Raw genomic sequence first — 19,645 nt, 5'->3', positions numbered from 1 at the left:
TGAACGTCAACGTAATGAAGATTATTTTCAACTTGGACAGATATTATTATTCTTTTTTTTTCCTCTTGTTTATCTAGTTTTGTTTTTTAAGGGTGTTAAAGCTCTAACTATTCTAATTTACTGACACAAGAGACCAAGTTGCTCCTCGTTGACAGTAAATCTAGTGTTTTTTTCGTTTAAAAGAAAGTGGCCCTTTTTAGAAAATAAAAAAGAGATAAAAGAGTAAGGTCGTTTTAGAAACGTCTAAATAATCGTCAGCTAAAAAGTAAGAAGAGACTAACAAACGAAGTGAAGAATGTTTGCTTACTTTTACTTCTAATAAAAATTAGATAACAGTAGGTGACAGGTAGTGTGTTGACTGAGCTATTGTAAAGATACCCTTACACAATTTTCATTACCATTATATTACCATTTTCACTGCTTCATTATCGGTACGATAAACTCAAAGAAAATGTTTCATGCGTTAAAGTTGGCGCGACGTGTAAGCAAACAATATATGCATGGTTGAATGAACGCGTGCACCACGAGAGAGAGAGAGAGAAAGAGAGAAAGAGACAGAATGTATAAAATCTTTCTTAGAAATTTCATTCATCATCCCCAATCCTTGAACATTAAAATGCAAATTTTTTTCAGAGATAAGAAATAAAAATCATCCCCTTTTTTATTTCCACATCTACTATAGTGAATAGAAATAAAAGGTTAAATCACGCGTTGCAATATTTATTCTCGTTCATGCGTGTATACACGTTAACGTTGTTGATTCGAATGAGGTCAAGAACCATAGGATTATTATCAGATTTTGATTTCGAACAGCTAGTGGTTGAAAGTGGGTGGTTACAGAGAGAAAGAGAGAGAGAGAGAGAGAGAGAGAGAGAGAGAAGGACTTAAAGAAAATAAAACAAACGCTTCACGTCACCGATAATTGTTCTAACTAACTTTTTAACGATCTAACGAAAATGAATATTTCTCGTTTAAACGCATCTTTTCAATACAATCAAGCATTTGAGGATCATCGTCCTAGTTCGCGTGCATCGTTTCGAAAGTGTAGAAGAAGTTAAGAATCGCTGACCGAAATACACGGTATCGTGCATCTGAGTAAAAAAAAAAGTGGAAAAAAGAATGTGATATTCGGTTAAAAGGCTCTTGGATTACCATCAATGCGCAGGTTTCAGCGTTGTAACGCCAGAAGTTGCGGGAAATGAGAGAAAGAGAAAGAGAAAGAGAAAGAGAAAGAGAAAGAGAAAAAAAGAGAAAAAGAGTGAGAAAGAAAGAAGAAAGAAAGAAAGAAAGAAAAAAAGAATGAAAGAGAGGAGCAGAAGGTGTAGGTAGTGTACGCGTTGAGCGACGAGCGAATGATGAATGCCCATAGAAATGACGATGTCTCTCTCGCACTTGCTATCCTGGAATATGTAGATGAAGAAGTGACTGGTAGGTAGGTAAGTCGAGGAAAAGACGAAGAGCCGACCGAAAGGTCGTGCGGTAGATGAGGAGGAAAGAGGAAGCTGGAAAGATAGATAAATGGAAAGAGAGAAAGACCGGTAGGAGGGAGGGTGGGTAGGTTAGGTTGTAGTGGGGTAGAAATGAGAAGGTTCGTTGCCTCACCAACTCGCGAACCCCATTCGCATCCTTTGCCTGACTTTCTTCGTTTCTCGACTACCCTTCTTTCTCTTATTTCTTTTTTTCTTTTTTTTTTTCTTTACCCCTTTTCTTCATGCGCGCCCATCGTAAAGTAAACTCGAAAGGTTTTCGCTCGTTTCTCGATTTGCAATAAAAGACGCGCGTTTAGACAATAGACGAGAATAGCGAAGAAATTTTGTCGAGGTTTGATCGGTAAAGCATAATTTAATTAGCTCCCATAGCCCTCGGTTTTCATTCTAATCTACTCCAATTTCGATTGGAAGGAGGTAAATCATTTTATTACGTTTTAGGCTGGAATTAGAGGAAACTGAGGAGTGGATAGAGTGGGATTGGGATTAGGGTTAATCGTAGGAGATCTTTGGCGAAATGCATTTTTTATTTCATCGAGTGTAGGGGATTGGGGACGATTAACGAATTCGTTTGGGAGCTTACGGATTTCTCATGGGTACCAAATTTAACTACGATGAAAATTCTCATGGAAATTCGAATAAGATACATATGTAAGTAGGTACTTACACTAATAGGTACTTACCTACATACTTCTATGTATGTGTATGTGTATGTGTAGGTGTAGTATCATATCCAGTATACAGTAATAGAAGAGCTTGCTTGCGTGTGTCTCCGTATATCTTCTCTTCGAAGCTTGCTCGTTGACTCACGAACGAAATGAGTAACGTCGGCATGTGCCGCCTTTGTAATAGAAGGAAGGGCATTTGCCACTCAAGCCGACTTGCCGTTGGCCTAATACGATTAATAGCATGACGTTAACAGACAAGGAAGATATCTTTTCTCTCTCTCTCTCACTCTCTCTCTCTTCCATTTACTGTAAATGCCATCGAAGAATTTGTCGTTCGCTGGTCTCTACCAGCAGGTAGCGAGAGATGAAATCGAATTTTCGTTTAGTTGGAATGGGCGACTGGAAAACGCGAGACACACAGTCTTAAGAGAGAGAGAGAGAGAGAGAGAGAGAGAGAGAGATAGAAAGAGAGAGATGAAGGAAGAAGGATGATGAGGGTAGAAGGAAGAGAAGGGTCGTTAAATTCTCTCGCGTTACGATCGATAACTTCGCCCTTCGGTCGCTACAAACGTCCTACAAAAATCAGACAATTGACTTTTTTCGATTTCTCCAAAAAAAAATCGAATTGTTCGTTTATAGATTTTGAATTTACCCGCTTATCTCGTTCAATACAATCTCTCGAGCGCGTTTTTCAAACAGAATAGAACGTTGAGTAGAAACGAGTTGTTGGATTGGTTAACAAGGATATTTTCAAGCGGTAACTTTTTGTTATTCTCCCTAACATTTCGAATTGACGAAATGTTTTTTTTCTTTTTTTAATCCGTTATCGAATAACATAAAACATTACATCTCAGTTCATCGTAGAAAATAATCGAATCTGCGTAAAGCTTTTAAGTAACATTTATACTTTATTGAACGAGAAAGGTTTTCACTCGATGGACAATATATATATATATAATTTTATTTTAAAAATAAACTAAATAAGTTTTGTCAAGACCCAATGTGGTACCGATGGTGGATTAAACGTATAGAAAAAAATTCTTTTTTATTATACTTTCCAAAAAATGTTTAAATATTTTTTTAAATTGTAGGATTTAACGTCGACATATATATATCGAAGCACGCCGGAATGTCTGCTGTCTCGAGCCCGGTGCATCCAACCGCCAATTTATTGTTCGCATAATCGTGCGCAATCGGGACCGCGTTATTCGACGTTCGTGTAATGCGAGAGCGAACCGCCTATGTTTCTATAATTGATGCATTGCCCCATACCCTATTAGAATGACAAAACCGCTGGCTCGGTATACGGTCATCGACGCGTATTCTACTAGCATTGCGTTATGAGCAAGGGTTGCGAGGGTTGCGAGAATTCACACATATATACATAAACATACATATACGAGCGTGATCCTTCTCATGTGATAATACGTACCATACCTAAAGGATATTTGCTACCGAAACCTAAACTATTCTCTTCAAAATCAACTAGTCAACCTATCAATGCACGAAACAAGCATCCAATTTTTATTACAAATAAACGTACAAATAAATGATATTAAAAAGAATTTCAAATATTAAATTAATTATAAATAAATTGATTAATTTATGATTTATAATTATATCGCGTCATAACTTTTGCTTAATATAATAGGAATTTTAATTGTTTTCTTCATTTTATAATATTTTCTTGAAAGATCGTTTTCACGAGATCGAAGAAGGTTTCCTTTTCTTTTTCTTTTTGTTTGTTTTGTATTATATTTTTCGATGAGTTACATGAAAACGGATCGAATTTATTCGAATATCAATTTCCACGTAAAACCTTTGGAATATTTAAAGGTTCGGTTTTGCAATGTTAGGAGTACTTTGAGATTCTGGGGCTGTTGCTTTTCTCGTAAGAGAAAAAGGAGAAAGATGGCAAAAGCTCGCGTATCTATACGTACGTAAGTATGTATATCGTTTCGAATATCTTCTAAACATGGAACGTCTATGTCGATGGAAATGCGAATATCCAAACGCACATTATAGAACAGTATCATCTTACTTGAAATAGTGTTTGTATCTTTACATATGCGTATACATACTCCTGCGACACGTTTTATTGCAACCCATTGAGTACCGTGATCGATGTAGATATATCAGATATTTCATAGGAATAACAAAAAGATAAAAATGAAAAAGAAAACGAAAAGAACAAGAAACATAACGATTATTTAATTTGCAAATAATCACAAGACAATAAATTCAATATTTTCTATAAATTTGACATTAGAAAAATTATATTCCAATTTTTTTTTTTATCCGATTTTTTGTTCTCCTAAGACTCTACTTTTGTCCTATTTGCACTTTTAAACAATTATTTCTCTTTGATCGTTCGACTATCGTAAAACTTTCCATAAAAGGTAGTAGATATGCATTCGCCACACGAACGTGGGCTTGAAAGTAACGTGGGTAATGAATTTTTTGCTGATCGTTCAGAGAAAGCTTTTAAAATAGAAACCTTCCCTTTTCCCTCTTTCTATCTTTCATTTTCTCTCTTTATCTCTCTCTACGTATAAAAAAGCATAAGTAGTATTCCTGGTGCTGATGAGTTAGTCAAACTTTGTTAGTGTCTATACGTGCTCGATAAACGAAGTAGTCATTTGAAACAAAGTTGAAAAATTTGAACAAAATTTCCATTTGAAAAGGAAACACCATTACTTCAGTTGAAAACAAAAAAAAACATTCTCATTTCTCATTTTAGATCAGAGTTAGAAAAGTGATATATATATATTATGTATGTATTAGAAATAATATGAAAATAACTTGGTATTCTAGTAATGGAAAATGACGTAGAATAGTAGCAGTAACAGTGGTAGTAGACTGGATTCTTGCAAATAGAGTTGGAGTTAGCCCAAGGGCAAAGTTCATAATGCGTAGAGCTTGCAAGTTCCATGAGTTCCTTGTGAAAGTAGCACGTGTATTATGTCGAAAGCTGACTTGTTCGTAACGATAGGGGTTAGTATTTGGTAAAAGATCTTAAGAAAGAGAAAGAGAAAGAGAAAGAGAAAGAGAAAGAGAAAGAGAAAGAGAGAGAGAGATTATCCAGTAGGAGTAGGAGTCTTCTGGGCTAACACATCTATCTGCTACTTTTCCCTTTCTCTACGTGGTTGACGTAGTAAGGAATATCCAGTCAATAGTTGGTCGTGGATACGAAAGATGTCGTTGTAGTAGAGTCTGCTTTCAGGCGTGCCTGGAAGTTGGGTTCCGAAGGATAAGGTGGGAGAAAGCCAAAAGAGAAATGACGACAGGTTGGGGTTGAACGGGCGCGCGCGCGCGTGCAATCACCCTCCAGCCCGTTTACCAAGCCTTCTGTTTGTCTAGGATTCGTTGGGGGTTGACTAAAAGGGGTAGAGGTGATGCAAAAGCCAAGCAATAATGTTATAGACTATGACTTGGTGCGGATGATTTTGAGAGGGTGGTTAAAAATGAAAAATAACAAAAACAAAAAAAGAAATGAAAAAGATCACGATCGAGGATGTAAATGAGGGGGAAGGGAAAGGGAAAAGAAGGAATAGATGAATAGAAAAGATAAGAATAAGAGATGTAAAAGAAGCGTAGAAGAGTTCCATGAAGAAAAGAAGATGAGGAAGAAGCTGCAAGGAGGAGGATGATGATGGTAACGGATCTTGGTGAGTAGGACAGGGACACGATAAAATAGATAGAGATAGAAATGTATGGTAGAGGGTGGGGAGGGTAGAAAAGATGAGGGTTAGGGATCGAAGGAGGGTAAAAAGGAGAAGGCAAGATGTCGGGTAGGGGATGGAATCGAAAGTGAAGGAGCAAGAGAGCAAGGAAAGAGAACACGGGAGAGTAGTGGAAGAGGAGAGGGTGAGCAGAAAGTGGGAGTTGGAAATGGAAGTGGAAGTGGTGGAAGTGGTAGAAGTGGGATGGGAATAAAGGGATCGATCCTTGACTGCGTCGAGTCGGTAGTACACCCTTCCTTCTCTTCTGCTTCTGCTTCTACTTCCATGAACGGCGGGCGGCAGCTACGGGCACACGGCCATTTGCCAGTTTCTTCTTAGCCGGATCCAAGGTGGTTATTAAAAGGCCGTGTGGCTCCATCGTCACGGAAGCTCAACTTCTTACTTTCGATTCTTCTTTAGCGGAATTTAATTAACGCAGCGACAGAGCTTGACGTAGTCTGGGAAACCTTTCTTTTTTTTTTCTTTTTTCTTTTCGTTTTTTCTTCACTTTTCTCTCTCTTTCTCTCAGTGTATTTCTTTTTTCTTTCTCTTACTTTTTATGGCTATTACTGATCTTACCTAGCTGCTAGCCAAACGCGATCGTCGATATTACTAGCAAGGTTCTTACATTCTTAAGAAGTACTCACGATTCAAAGTAGTTTGTTAAGTGTATAGAAACAACTACTCTTAGTTCGAGAGAGAAAGAGAGAGAGAGAAGTCGTCTAGTATATAACGCCGGAAACTTTCCAGACGTGAACGGGAATGCCGAGAGTTTCTTATTCTAGATGCGATGTCCTTTTGAACTCGTTCCCGAGTTATCTCGATAATTCTATTTCTCTTACTCTCTTTCTCTTTTACTCTCTGGCGCATGCACAACAACAAAAATAATCGCAACGTGTGATATCCTTTTATACATATATATATATTACAAAGTCTTCGGTAAAAGGAAATGTAGAATGATCGTGGTAAAGAAGAAGATAAAAAAGGAAAAGGGGGAAAAAAAATATACGAAGCATATATATTTTGAAATGTCTGTGAAAAGGACGTATCTAGTAGAATCCCAGAAGTTGTTCCCAGCAGTAATTCCCCGCTTTGGTGACTCCGTTACAAGTTACACGAGCAAAATCCCCACTTGGCAGACCAGTGTGGTTTACGAACTTAACAAGAAAGTACCCTTTGCTTCTGTATTATCTTACATAATATGCAGTAGATCGAAAGTATTGTTTGTTTTATTATTTCTTTTCTTTTATTCGATATGAAAAAAAATGTTTTAAAGAACAACATATTACGTATTGTTTCTAAATATATATATTGGATTATTTTAAATATTACATTCAATAGTTAGGTTAATACAAAATGCGAAAGATTTATTCATCGTCAATATGTTTCTCTTAATCTAAAGGTTTCCAAATACCAGAGGTGTATCATGGTTCCTTTCTCAATCGCATAAATCTCTGTCTATGAAACAAGATCGTTACTTGCTATCGCTCAATGGCCTTTAATGCTCTTCGATTATCTTAAATGGTCGATATATACTAGTAAATACGTTTCACGAATCTCGACAATATCTTCGTCTATATTTTATCGAATAACGCGTGATACGACAGTCCATTAATTCAATCCCTCTTGACTTTTTATTCTTCTTTTTTTGGGAGACTATTATTGTGTTGAAAAACGATGATGGGATGAGGCATAAAGTTGTTTAGAATTTTACGAAGATTATGGTAAAAAAGAAAAACAAAAAATGAAATCACATGGAAAGAAACATTCAGTAAGATGATTGAGAAAATTATTAACGCTTATATTTCATATTGGTAAACCAGTAATGCAGAAATTTTATCGATGACAATTTTATTCGATATTTTAAGTCCCGTTTCTCGATCAATTCGATAGTTATTCATCAATAATATTAACTCTTCTAAAATATCACGCAAATCTTGACAGTGAAATGAAGTTGAGAGTAAATTCTGGGTCAAGGGAACATCGGGTAATTCGAATCTCGTTTTATGAGCTTTGCGATCTTTGAAAAATGTTGGAAGAAAAAGAAAATAAAAAATAATAGAAAAGAGAATTGTCATCGAATTTTGGTCTCGATGTATTTCAACACAATTTAATAAAAAAAAAAAAAAAAAAAAAAAAACAAAAAAAAAATGCTAACGAAGAAAGAGAGAGAAAGTGAGAAAGAAAAAGTTTCGTCTTTATTCTCTCATTTTTCGCATATTTTCATAGAAAAAATATAGGTCGAACTGGCCTGCCTGAGAGAAAACTCTCAACGGTTCATGGTAATCGCAGGAAAAGCGTGTGTTTGTTTTAAGATGAAAGCACACCCTTACACTTCGTGTGTAAGCTTTACGATGACATACAAGGTACCTACGATGTATGCCTGTTACTACTATGTAAATAAGTATATATATGCTTGTACTTATTGTTAAACATAGCATATGTGTTATATTCAATAAAAGAAAGCGAGTTTTTTAATGTGGAAATGAGAGGATCATTATATAGTCTGGATTTTATCTTTTTTCTACTTTTTTTTTTTCCTTCTTTTTTACATATTTTCTTTTTATACGCTTATAATGATCATCAGAATTATTTAGCAACAAACATTTTTTAATTTCAATATCGTTATAAAATTTATGACTGTAGTTATAATCATTAAAACGTAACGTTTATACTGTTTTTTTTTAAATATTAATTTTGTTTACAGTTGAATCTTGATTTATGCATGGATAATTTATAACATATATGGGTCACTAGTAACGAAAGGGTTTAACAATTTTTTAATTCCTTTATAGGAATATTTAAAATATTATGTTTTGCAAAGTAATTATTTTAATTGATTCGTTAATAATTGTTGTTAGTTTTAATATTATATTATTCACTTAATATAAAATCATATTCATCGTAGTTTAAAAATAAATATTCGTAGATCTTCCACAATGTAACGGGAAAGGTAAAAATCGGTGTGTCAAGTTAGTAAATGCACAAGTGCGTGAAAGAAAGTAAAAGAAAGTTAGGATAAGAAGGGTGGTTATTTTTTTTTTGTTTTTTTTTTTGAAAAAAGCACCTGGTGTATTTTCAAGTCTCGCATCGCCAGAGTTCTTTCTTATTCCACGTAGAATACTTTCCAAACAAGTTCCATTCTAGATCGTATGTTACCGTTGAGGTACCAAGGCATTATTCATTTTCTTTATTCGATAAAATATAGTTTCTAGAGAGAGAATTCGGTGTATTTGATATTAATCTCGATTAACGAATTTTCGGTTTGCGGACGGTAACTAAACGATGCAGTTATCGCAGTTAGGAGGTGGAGGAGTTCGTTTAATGCAAATTCATATACTACGAAGGTAGTTCTCGTTCCGATGAATTTCTAAGTAGGCCATGGTATATCCTTGAAAAAAAAAAATGTACTAAGAAACTTGTTTTTTTATTAAAATAGTCCTAAATTATTTTATCAATTGATATGTATATATAATAAATTCATTTTAAACAAGTAAAAAAGGACAATGATGTATTGCGAGTAAAGTTTCTTTACCAACTTGTAACTTTGTTTAACGAGGATAAACAAAAAAAGTAAAAGAATGACGTATTAGTGATATTAACGTTTCATAAGGTAAGAATAAAGCATGAGAGATTAGTTCAAAGTGCTTTTGATCGTAGTTTCTTACCACAAAGTAAAGTAGCGAGATAAGCTTCGGTGCTTATTACGGTAGAAGAAGGAAAGAAGGAAAGAAGGAAGGAAGGAAGGAAGGAAGGAAGGAAGGAAGGAAGGAAACTAGCTGAAAATCAAAGATGAAGAGGGGTAAAATGTGGTAGAGGATAGAGAATAAAAGAAGCAAATGGAGAGAACGAGAGTCACCATCCGATTATGATCCACGATTTCTCGAGCTAATTCGCATTTTGTTAAGCGTCGAATTTTGTAGAGGTGAAAACTACGCGATGAAAATTTTAATGAGACTTTTCCCGTTAATGTTCGCGCCTCGGCGAGTTCGCAGACTCTCAATTAGGAAAAACAGTTGGGATGAGGAGGGTAGAAAAAGGAAAATAGTAGAAGGAAAAGTAGAGACTCTGTGTTCTCAAAAGAAAGCCTTAGTCCTTATTCTCTTCCTTGAAAATTATAATCGTGCCACTTACCTTGTCGCGACTTTTTTCGTTTTTTCCCTTTCTTTCTTACCTTTCTTTCTTACCTTTCTATTTCTATTTTTTTTTCTATTTCTTTATTTCTTTTGCTCATACCTCCGTCCTCTTTCCCCTAACTCAACGGCTATCCATCCAACCATATTTCTCCTTTTTCAACGTTAGCACAAGTTTCGTTATTGCTTTGAATAACCACCACGATAAAAATTGTGTTTACAAAACGACACGCGCTAGTACCAAGTCCCTTTGTTAATTACATGGATTGTCGAGCCTTCGACGAGTCACGAAAGGAAACTTTGCGGTACCTCGATTCTTTTACGTGGGTTTTTTTTTTTTTCTTAAATTTGTTCTACCATGTCTTACATGTTCTTATTTTTGTTTTATTTTATTTTTTCTAATTGTTGTATCGTCTAACGGGGATTTAAATAATAGCATTGATCATAGTTTTCTTTTATTTACATTAATTATAAATTAATTGGACAACGTTGATTTTGTAAATTTATTTCCATTTATTTTCCTTTTTTAAATAATTTTTTGTTCACATCCTTTCGTTACTTACCTTTATTATAATTTTTCTTCTACATTTTGTTCTTTTCCTTCATCCTTTTATTTATTTTCCTTTTTTATATTTATTTTATTTCATTCGAGAAAAGTCTAACGGTAGAAGAGGGCGAGTAGGAAAAGGGTTTTTGTAACTGTGCTTTTTAACAGCTGTACCAAAAGAATATCGTTTGGAGTACTCGTTAAAGCGGCGCTTAATACACAATCTCAACGAAGAATTTTTTAACGAATTCCATGATAAAAGCACACCACTTGCTGCTTCCTCGTCTTTACCCCCTTTCATCCGTACACGGAGATGCTAGTACTTTATCGTATCTCTTCTTTCTTCTTCGTTTTCTTCTTATTCTTCTTTTCACTTTTCATCACCCTCCCTTCCACTTTTCTTTCTTTCTTTCCTTTCTCTATCACTATCCTTTTCCAACCTCTGTGTTTTTCTTTTTTATATCTTGTCTGTTACAATCGCGAAGAAAAAGACAAGTCTCGTCATTTCGAACGAACGAATGAACGAATGAACGATCTTCGTCCTCATTTTTTCCCTTTGTATTTTGTACAAAATATTACTCGGAAAGATAACCTAAAGGCTTTTTTCTTTCCTATCGTTTTTTTTTTTTTTTTTTTTTTTTTTAAATAAGAACAAGAAAAATGAATTTCTTATTCAGAAAAATGTTTCCTTTTTTTTTCTCATACAGATAGAACAAAATTTTTATCTCAATATTTGACTAGGTGTTGATAAAATATTTGGAAATATTTGACAAGAAAAAATTATCTTATTTTTTTTTATATTTTTAAGATTTGTATTTTATAAAACACGAATTTATTTCACAAGAATTTCTTTTTTTAAGAATAATAATAGAAAATTTGCGTAAGAAAATTAAACGATAAAATAATAACATTAAACTGATACAAAAAAAAATGCAGAAATTACAACGTTATAATCTTAAATTCTATTAATTAGGTGAATTATTACCGTTGCACATGCATTCGGAAAGTCATGTAAACAACATTGCATAAAAAAATTTTCACAGAGGACTACGTGCCAGTCTGAAGGTGAATTTCAAGGAAGACGGTATTCTGATCATATACTTGGTGTTTTTAATTAACAATGCACATTCATTTTGATTAATTAACAATTATTTTAATATTCTAATACATTCTACTTTTATTATACATAACAATTTTAACCCTTCGAAGTCATCACTGTGTAAGAGCAATAAAATAATTACACTGGAATTAAAATAATGCAAAAATTACAACATTATAATCCTAATTTCTATTTATTACATACAATATTTTCATATTGTTCACTAAATAAATAATTGCCATTATTTTGATAGGAAGTATAAATTTAATTCTTTTAAATACACTTAAGCAGTATTATTCATTAGTATCCTATAAGTATATTTTTAATTGCATTGAAATGCAAACCCTTTAATATATCTTCAAACATAAATGAAATTAATCAACATTCCAAAAAAATAACTCATATTGTATGTAATATATATCAAAATACTTGATGATTGTAATTTTTCTAATTTATTTTTCTATCATAGAAATGTCTCCACTTTCTAACAAATCCAATCAATCGATTACACATTCTGATAATTCAACTTGTATCTTAGAAGTGATAATAGGGATAGAGATTGATTGTTAAGGGGTTCCCTATCGTGCGTATTATATAGAGAGAAAGGGAGAGAGATAGGTGGTACGCTTGGTGGCTTCTATTTTGCGAATGACAGGCTCGCGGATCGAAGCAGATCGAAATCTCGAATGTGCAAGGGCTTTTAGCAGAAGTAGAGGTCGTTGCCGGAGGGATCGAGCTGTGGCAACCGATTAAGGATTTGCCTGTGTTCGGTTGCTCGCTTTCGAGCGCCAAGAGATATTACCACAAGGTATAAGCTCTCCAGCTTAATACATCTTCCCCCTTCTATCTTTCTTACTCTCTCTTATTCTCTCTCTCACTCTCTTTCTCTCTGTCTATGTATGCGTCTTTTCCGACGTTACTCGATGTTGGTGTTACTCGTTGCAACCATCCATATGTAGAGAAAATATACGTGTATATATATGTATATATGTGTATATATATATATTATGTAGCCGTATGTACTCGGCGTATCGTAAAATGAGATGTCGCTGCGGCTTTTATGGCGGCAGAATTAAGATCAGATTTACTTTACACCCCCTGTATTCCCACGTACTTCCACTGAGAACCCAACCAACCAACCCCCATCCCCCCATTCGACGTAGACGCCACGTAGGAGAATAACCTTGCTGCTGGTTAATATCTTCAACGATTTCTACTACCCTTATTTCTTCTTTTTTATTATTATTATTATTATTATTATTTTTTTTTTTTTATTTTTAATCTCACTTTTCGATATAAGAAACGAAGAAACTTCAAAGTAACATTAGTTTTTTGTTAATACACGATTTATTATCATATTATTTACTTTATCCTATTATAATTGTATCAATTTGATTTGTTTTCATTTTAAATCGTGAAATTATAATATAATAATTAAAATATTATTACATTGATACGTCTGTATGCATGCATGTATGTATAGTTAGATAATATAATGATATTTTTATTTAATTTTATATTTTCAAAACTAACACAATTTCAAACTACTATTTAACATTTAATATTTACTATTATTATTCAGTATATTATCTATGATTAAACTATTATATAATTTGTCACATTTTAAATTCAAAAACGAGAATTGATTAGAATATTAAAATATAATTATTTAATTATATTATTAAATAAATCTATATATATATATATATACACTATAGGTGTATATAAATCTGGATATATGTATGCATATAGATAGTAGGTATGCATAGTTACATAGTACATAGGAATCTCTAGGCATAGTTCTCTCTCTCATTCTATCTCACATAGCTCCATCAAGATGCAAGAGGTTGGCTAGCCGACGCCATTATTGAATGATAATTCCCGATCACACCCTTGGGAGAGACCCTCGTGCCTCGCCTCGGTGGCCCTTGGCGCTACTCTGTAAACGTATAAGCAGAGACCGAAATAGCATCGGCATGTATTACAACGAGATACTTTACAGCATCTTCAAACTCACAGATCTTCACTAACACGATGATCGCGTTCCCTCTTTATCGGTACTTAACGTCTCATTCTATTCAAGATTATCCAAATCGTAACATCAATTTTTCAATTTTGATAAGAAATTTATGCTGAAATTTGTATTCCTGTTTTTATCTATGTACGTATATATATGTATATGTATTTTTTATGTAAAAACATGGAAGGTTTATATTCGAACGATGCATACATGCATGCATGTATGTATGTATGTATGGTCCTTTGAAAATCTATTCGAAATGACGTCAATGGCGGTGAGAATTATTTATGCTCAGTAATATCGCTCGATAATAATATCCCGTGCGGCATGCTCAAAAATTAATATCCATAGGAAGTTGGATATTCGTATTCGTTTCTCTCTCCCGCTCAATATTTCTCTCTCTTTCTCTCTTTCTATCTTTCTTTCTCGTACTGAAAAGTGAATGTAATCAAGTGGCCGATACAACACTGTTATCGTCGCCCCTCTTTATCGTCTAATTAAAACTACCTACGCCGGTGGTGCGTAATTTGTATTCATGGTTGGATAAAACGGTTAAGAGAAAGAGAGAGAGAGAGAGAGAGATAGAAAGAAGAGAAAGAGGGAAATTTTTGAGCTTTGGAAAAAAAAATGAGAAAGAATAAAAGAGACAGAGACAAATGGGATTTGCCGGTTTTGCTTTTTAACCGTACTCGATTATGAATCGTTTTCGGGGAACGATTTTAGCGATAACTCGATAAAATATCGTTCACGATTTTAACCGATGTGTATTTCTTTTTTTCTTTTCTTTATCTTTCTTTCTGTTATAATCGAGAAAATTTTGCACGATACTGTAACCATGAAGATAGGTGATGATATTTATTTAAATACAAAATTTATATTTTCATGATATCGAGACAAATTTAAGATTGGAAATACGATTGAGTGATTTGGATTATTCGATTTTATATTGAAAGGTACGAGACGAATTTATTCGTGAAACGGTAGGTAGATCAATTAATTCATTCAATTCGTAAAATCAGTTTATTCTTTTTTCCCAAATCGTTTATATTCTATTATTTTGTTTTTCTTTTTAAGTATTTATTTGTTTCGTGCAATGCGTTCATTAAAGAGTAGCCAGTCGTTTCGTTTGAATGACAGTTTGCATTCCCACTTGGGATTATGAATTTCGAGTAGGGAGTTTCTAGATAGAAAGTTTGTCAAGTAAATACGTTCATAGGAATCGGTATCAAAGTGCGAAATCTAGTTCGAACTTTAGCGAGACTGTTTCTTCCCCTTCGTCCTCCTGCTCTTCCTCGTCGTCGTTTTCGTCGTAGTCTAGCTAAGCAATCTTTCTAAAACTCTTCGTTGACTCGAGGGAAAGGAAAGGAAGGAAAGAATGAAAGAAAGAAAAGAATGATAGAAAGTAAGAAACTCTCTTTTTCTCTTTGTCTCATCGGAGAGTGCCGTGAGAGGTAAAGTAGCACAAGAGATACAAAATTCAGTAACGAGAATTCACAAAGTCCGTTGCTATAAATAATAAAAGACTTATACCCTACGTGATGTGTTACCGAATGTAAATCGAAAATTGATATCGAAGCATCCTTGAGTGGGGTTCTGTTATTTATGAGAAGGAAAAATAACTTGGGCTCATCTTGTACGAGCTAGGAGACTTCTTCTTCTTCTTCTTCTTCTTCTTTTTTTTTCTTTTTCTTAACTGGAAGAAATCTTCTTACGTGACCGTACTTGTTCTCAACCAAAACTAAATTATGCTTTTTCTATCAAAATTTCAATCGTTTATTTTATATATTTAATATCTAGAAATGTAAATGGATTTCAATAGATTTTCTTTAAAGAACAAATTTATTTTTTCTTTTTCTAAATAATATAAAATATTTTATTCAATTTTTTTCAAGGAGTATTTTTTTTTTTTATTATTATTATTATTATTTCTAACGTTAGAATGTAAATAGATGGAAGATAGAAACTATTGCGAGTACGTTAAAGTTAACCAAGGAAAATGTAATTCAATTATTGAAGACTATAACAAAAATCTTAGATGTGAAAAAAGAAAAAAGTTTAAAAAAAGAGAGAGAGAGTTAATATACTTGTGTTGTATATATATATATATATATATATATGTATGCGTGTATGTATGTGTGTTTGTACATCTCGTGTTCGCTTTCGAGCCGCGTGCAATTCTTTTAAAACGTTCAGAAGTAACTTGGGAGAAAAAGGATACGCGGTAAAAGGATTTCGTGCTTTTGAGAGAGAAAAGAGAGAAAGAGAAAGAGAGACTTTAATTGTAAGTACTTGAGCCTTAGATGGTATTTTTTTATTATTTTTTTTCTTCCTCTTCTTCTTTTCCTTCTGGGAAAAGCTTAAGATAAGAAACCCTTTTGGTTAAGAAATTTTAATACGACTATCGTTCCTAAGGTCTTTTCTTTAACATCCTAAATGTCCTTTAAATGTCTCAACATTAGTATTATCATTTTTACAGAGGAATGTACTGAGACAGGGGGGTGGTGGGAGGAAGGACGGAGTAGAAATACAAATGTTGTTCGAAGTCTAAGCGCAATTTTCTTATTTGTCGTACGAAATAAGGTGGAAGGAAATTTTAGGAAAAGTTGTCATTTTGAGAACAGACAGAAAGAGAGAGAGAGAGAGAGAGAGAGAGAGAAATAAGTTGAAATCGTTGATGAAAGGAAGAGATTTAAGGTAAAAGAAGCAGATGACGCGATGACGTAGCCCAGCGAATTGTAATTAAATTTAATTACACAGCTCTGCAGTAATTAGGGAGAAATGCACGCGAGATTTCAGGACAGAAATTATTTGCTGCTCTATACAAGAGCTTGGTGTGTTCTCTCTCTCTCTCTTTCTCTTTCTCTCTCTTTCTCTCTCTTTCTCTCTCTCTTTCTCTCTCTCTTACTCTACTACTACACAAAAGTATAACTTCGTGCGAGCAAGCGCGCGAACATGCGCAGTTTTATCTTACGACCGAGCGAACAATTTCTTCACGCAAAAAAGGCACGAATTTACTTCTAATCTGCCAACCGAAACTGCATAGAGAAATTCTTTGTTAGTTTTTTTTCTTTTTTTCTTTTCATTTTTCTACTTCATCTTCTTCTTTCTCAATCCTTTTTATACATTTTTTTTTTTTTAAATATTTTTTATCGTTGTTACTCTTTCAACGAATTGTTTACTCGTCAACAACAACAACAACAACAACAATAATAATAACAATATATTCCTCTTTAAAGTGACATTTTAGGATAGGTTTGACTAGGATGATATAGCAAGAATGACTTTTGTTCGGATGAGTTGTTCGTTTTAGGAGCAATGTTTGGTACGAGATACAAAAGCCAGCTAGGGATCCGTTGTAATAATTAGCAACCATACGAAATTAATGTAGCGTGGAATGCGGAAAAGGGTGAGATAGAAAGAGAGAGAGAAAGAGAAGGGTGGAAGTTTAGAGAGTGGAGGAAGAGGAAGAGGAGGAGGAGGAGGAGGAGGGTGGTGGTGGTTAGGTATAAATATCAGAGGGTTGTGCGTGTGCGAGATTGTCCCGTGGCCCATAGCAAACTCAACGATGCCGATCATTAATAAAGTCGAGCCATACTACTGGCTCGTTGTTACCTTCCTTGCTGCTTCTTACCATGTTTCTGTCTCTTTCTCTCCCCCTCTACACCCTCTTTACCTCTCTTTCCCTTTCTCTCTGTCGCTTGGCATCGACTTTCCTATTAATAATCCCTTAAGCCTTCACCGAGAGTAATACAATCGGGAAAACAACCTGACAACGGGCAACACGTTTATCGTCGTATTTCCAGACGGAAAATTCGAAAAATATAACTAAACTATATATATATATATATATTTAAACGTTATACCTTTAGTAAATACGACATAAAACATCAATTATATTATCTATCATTGTGACATTTGTTAATCTGTAAGGAATTATAATTTTAATATTAACATGTCACGATGTAAATTCCGTTTTTTTTCGGTATTAGTCATTATCGTTGTTAAATCATGTTTGATTTATTTTTAAAACATTCATTTTTGTGTGTAATTTTAATAAGAATTTGTCATACTTAAGTTACATTTCTTTTTTTAAATGATTTTACCAAAATATCTTCAAATATTTATCTATTCATTTATTTATTTGACAAGATAAATAATGTTATTGATAAAAATTTGCTATTAAATCGATGACAACATAAAGAAAAGGTACAAGTAAAAATTATACAGGTGAATACTGGAATTATATCGAGTAAGGTATTGAATAGTACAAAAGGAACAATCGGATATCGGTACTTGAGAACGTTTCATTCTCTTTCAGTTCCTGTCTCTATCTCCAAGAGAGTAAATTCGAAGTCACACGTATTTGCTGGAATGCATGACGGTGCTAATTACGCGCTCGTCGGTCATTTGAATCGCAGGTTGTTTCATTCCACTAGAAAGAGTACGAGAGAGTACGAGAGAGTACGAGAGAGGATGAAAGTAATTACGAGCCATGCAAACGATTAATTAAGTAGTCGAGCAGAGGGGCCATGTGCGAATTGTAGAAACGCGCACGGTAAATTGGAGGACCGTCGACGTTATCTACGTTGACGAGGAAGTATGTCTCGCGTTTATGTCCATACATGCGTTTTCTAGTCAATTATATGCTTCAGAATGTATAGGATGTGTGTTTCTAATGTGTCTCTTACGAATAATCTGTAAGTTAAATATAGCGAAAATTGTAAGTGTTATTTTATCAACAAAAATCAATTTTTATTTTATTTTCTTTTGTTTTGTTTTATTTTATTAGCGAGAATTTACTTTTTATAATAAAATATTACTGAATAGATTTATTTGAATTATTAACATAGGACATTTTGTATAATGTAAAATGAATAAAGAAAAGTTATAATTAATTTAAGTATTTAATTACACAGAGAAAGAGAACGAGAGAGAGAGAGAGAGAAAGAGAGAGAGAGAGAAAGAAAGAAAGAAAAAGAAAAAGAGAAAGATAAATGGTCTGTTGTTAAAACCGCTGTGTTTTAAATAATTTTAATTTTTTAAGGTACTGTTAAATATATATTCCATCATGAATATTTACGTATTAAAAAGGGTAGGACACACTTAGTAACTCTAGCATGTTTCAAAGAGTTAAAAGCAGTTTCAAGTAGGAGAGAAACTTTAGCCTTGGAAATCGAATCAGTAGACATGGGTTAAGTTGTTTGAAAAGTAAATTTCGTTTTTTTCTTCTTTTTCTTTTTCAATGGTTAATAAGACGTGTTTATTATTTTGTATTTTTTCATATTTAAAATTCAAGGTATTTAAAATGATCGTGAATAATCTGTATTATGTCGAAATGTAAAATAATTAAAAGGTTCAAAAAGTAACTTTAAGTATTGATTAATGATTATGCGATTAATGAAATTTTTCTAAAAAAAAAAAGAAATAAAACGAAATAACTTTTCGAACGATCCAATAAATCTTTAATAAAATTATTTCGATACTTGTTTTATTTGTTTGATAAGAATTGCTTTTCTTTGAAGTACTTTTATTCGAGGTTTAACAACAAGTATATACTTGGACAACACTTGGTAGATGTTAAATGTATATTTGTGTAGAGAGTGCTTTGCCCTAAGGCAGCTTCTCGTTGGTCCACGTCGAAGGTACCTCAACGATGATAGGCTAAAGTAATCATTCTTGAGTGTAAACCAGACTTGTGTACGTATGTATTCATGAGTTCATGTCGTTGTTCTTACCCTCTTATTCCTTTAACTTTCTTCCATTTTCTAGTATAGTTCTTTCTGTCTCTATTGCTCTTAGATCATTCTTGTTTTCTCTCTCTCTCTCTCTCTCTCTCTCTTTCTATCTCTATTTGGCATATAATTCTACCAGCAAACCGAGTAACTGGAAGAACCAGACGCCTCGAGCTAACTTTGAATGTTTCTCTCTCCCTTTATCTCTTTGTGTATGTCCAATATACACAGATATAT

At 33.6% G+C, this 19,645-nt stretch overlaps 1 protein-coding gene across 3 annotated transcripts in view; it reads left to right on the top strand.

The window, feature by feature from the left end:
- GluRIB (Glutamate receptor IB) overlaps positions 1–19,645 on the top strand; it is a 212,963-nt gene that overhangs the window by 814 nt on the left and 192,504 nt on the right. The gene's annotated exons all lie outside the window — the stretch shown is intronic.

The sequence above is a fragment of the Polistes dominula genome, unplaced genomic scaffold, assembly GCF_049000335.1.
Source record: "Polistes dominula isolate Pdom_NZ unplaced genomic scaffold, Pdom_raw_medaka contig_18, whole genome shotgun sequence".
NCBI lineage: Eukaryota > Metazoa > Arthropoda > Insecta > Hymenoptera > Vespidae > Polistes > Polistes dominula.
Note: the sequence above shows the minus strand (reverse complement) of the source record. Positions and strands in the feature narration are given on the sequence as shown.